This window comes from Leiobunum rupestre, chromosome 7, assembly GCF_980474605.1.
Source record: "Leiobunum rupestre chromosome 7, qqLeiRupe1.1.hap1, whole genome shotgun sequence".
In the NCBI taxonomy this organism is placed as follows: domain Eukaryota; kingdom Metazoa; phylum Arthropoda; class Arachnida; order Opiliones; family Sclerosomatidae; genus Leiobunum; species Leiobunum rupestre.
Window position 1 is genome coordinate 49,812,810 of NC_143390.1, and position 3,271 is coordinate 49,816,080.

Here is a 3,271-nt window from a genome sequence, read left to right on the forward strand (position 1 = left end):
ATCGGTTTTGTATTTGGCATAAAGTATTGCAGTCAACTTTAGATGAAACTACTATTTCTGTTGAATATTCGCAACCGAAACGAGTCTATAGGAGATTCTCCGAGGTAGCACGTGCTAATCTTAGGTGCTACTAGCACCTAAGATTTGCCATCTGTTACCGATAAATTAAAAAGTCTTAAGAAAACAATGATGCCAAAATTTTATTAAAATGCAAAGATCATTATTTATCAAGTAAAATTTACACATAGAGATGAGGAAAAACTAGCGTCTATCTAGGTTTCAATGGCGAACCAAAGGGGCGTAGCAATAGTTTTCGGTCGCGAATAGAATTTTTATCTCGAATTTAAATACTTCGCTACTTTCCAACAATAATAACTATAAGTGAAAGGTTATTTAGAAATTAAAAAGTTTTGTTACACTTTTTGTTCTCTCTTATTAACTAACAATATATTATTTACAACATTTATAAAAACTAAACTACAAAAGTTCATCTTGTACAAAGACAAAATTTTACAGTTTATTTCTCTAATTAGCACTAACATTGTACTGCAAGTGGAAATAGTTTAATTAATTTAAGAAAATGAATAAATAGTAAAATAACTCATTTTTAAATAAAATATTTAATTTTAGTTTAAAGTTTAATTTAAATTTATTAAATAGTATATTCATTTAAAAATATACAATTTATAGATAAAATATATCACATCTCTTAAGAAAGTTCTTTTTGTAAAATAGTTTGTTATTATTAAAAAAAATATATATATTGCTAAATGACGTTGTCACTGCTCTAAAGAGATTCAAAATATTTAAATAGTAGTTGATTGATAATGAGGAAGTGAAGTCACACTGAGGGGAAATAAGAGAATCTCAGAGAGTGACTTCAGGCTAAGAGTCTTTTCTTGGTCTTATATTTCCAAAAATATCACGAGTTTGAAAAATATTTTAAACTTTGGATCAATTTCAATATTTTGCTTGAATAATACTTTTATAGTGTGAAGTTGATGTTTAATATCCTCGCAGGTATGGTTTACCATTTTGGGATTCGTATTTCTTTTTACAATCTTCATGCGCTTCAGTGTAAGATGTGAAATATTGCAGTTTAATACCTTTCACGCCTTCATCGACATTTTGGGAATTCTTTTACACCAATGTGAGTTAATTATATGCTAGTTATTACCTTCCTTTTTCAATTATCAATTATTTATTTATACTTTAAACAATTACTATGTTGAAACGATTTTAGCCTTTATGCAAAAACATCTCCCTGACTGACAATATGGTTCTCCCCGTAAAATGTAATATAGTCAGCTAGATTCCTAAGCTTGCATTTTCGTGGGTGACGTTTCTCAACCATAATGTCTGCGGATCGTCGGAACATGGTAATTCTTCCCGAGTAAAAACAAATACAATCTAAGATTTATTAAATTTACAATTAGGATCACCCTCGTCTTTGAAAAGGGTCATATTAGGATAAAGTAGTATTTTATAATACTTCAAATCACTTTTTTAATCTTTATTTTCCTAATTTTACCTCGAAAACTGTAAAAATTTTCTTACATTCAAACTTTTCTCACCTCCTTTGTAAATTTTTTTAGGGTTATAAAATAATATAATTTAAGCTAAGGGCTTACAAGTCACAAAGGATGCCTTAACCTCTTGTAAACAACGCTATTTTGAAACATACTAATAGATTTGAATTTGAATTTGTGGTTTTAGGTGTGACGTATAGGCGTAATCTAGTTTCCTCGTCCATTGCGTTCGTTACTTTGTTAGCAGGAGCTCAATTAATTTTTATATTTTATGGCGTGGCGATGACGGCAGAGACGAGTGTTTCCAATAAAGGTGCCATTCGAACCTTAGAACAACTGGCAACAGAATTCCACATTGGCAGAAGGAAAATATTTGCACCAGAGAACTGGCTGGTTACCAGTTTCGTTAAGAACCAAGTATACAATACTTATGACCGAGGGGTAAGACACTTATGATTTTTGTGTACACCGAGAATTAGAACTCTGCAGAGTTATCGAGAGTTCACGCATGGTTCACGGGAGTTCACGAGAGCTCTTTTGAGTTCAAGGGGGAGTTCCAGAGAGTTCATTGGTGAGTTCGGGAGAGTTATCGGGAGTTCTCTAGAGTTTAGGGGAGTTCATAATAGTTCCAATAGCAAATGAATACCGGAGTTCTTGAGTGTCTTACCCCTCACTTATGAATTGAATTACAAAGATGGTTTTACGTAATAATAATATTTAAGCATATCTCACATAGTTTGAGCTATCGTGTGTATTAAGGGGTAAGACTACAGTGGCCATTGTCTACTCGCGCTATTTCAAGCTGAACGCTTTTAATTTGGTATTTTAACTTATAAAATTAATATTTAAGTTTAGAACAGCCTCTAAATGTTTAGTGCTTAAAATAATTTTGACAATTTTAAATTTTAAAGTAATTAAGTTATTACGTTTTAATTCGGACCCCCGGTGCTAAACAAGTTGGGCAAGCGCCCAAACTACCCTTTAGTTAACTATTAATATTAGAATGATCGAAATTATTTTAAGCACTGGAGGAAGGTTCAGCCTAATAAGAAAAATATAATTCAATTATGTAATTGTTAAATCAGAAACGTTCAGCTTGAACGAAAAAGAGGCTTTTACTGTATTCTTCCCCCTTAAGTAGCTTCGCTCAAGGAAGTACGTCAACGTGAAAATAAGGTAAGCTTTACTTTTCGAGTGCAACATAGAGGAATACGTTGCTTTCTAGACTTGACAAAACCGTTGTTACGAATAATTATTTTCCTGGAAATTGGAGCTTTACCATGAAGATGGAAGGAGGAAATGTTTAACCAAAAACTAATTAAAAACTTTAAATTAAATTAAAAATTAAACAGGTAAAAGTTAATTAATCCGTGGCTAACGAATCATAATAGGGCGGCTACGGCTAGAAGTTAGCGTTGCAAGACGTACGATGTATATGCCAAAAATTGAGAATTTCGAGATAGTTAGTTCAAGTAGCATCACGTAGTAATTTTTAATATTTTTGGACACAGATTTTAAAAGATTAACTTGGCTCACTCAACATAGATATAAAATAATGTAAATTTTAATAATAAATTTCATTTTTAAAGCCCTCATGGACGAAATATGGAGATCTGTATCGAAAAGCCATTTCAGTAACGAAACCACTCAAAAATTACTCAGATATCCCAGATCTCTCCCAAGGAGACCTGGCAATCCTTTTTTCAGCCAAACTCTTTCAATTGGCGGTAGAAAATTACAAA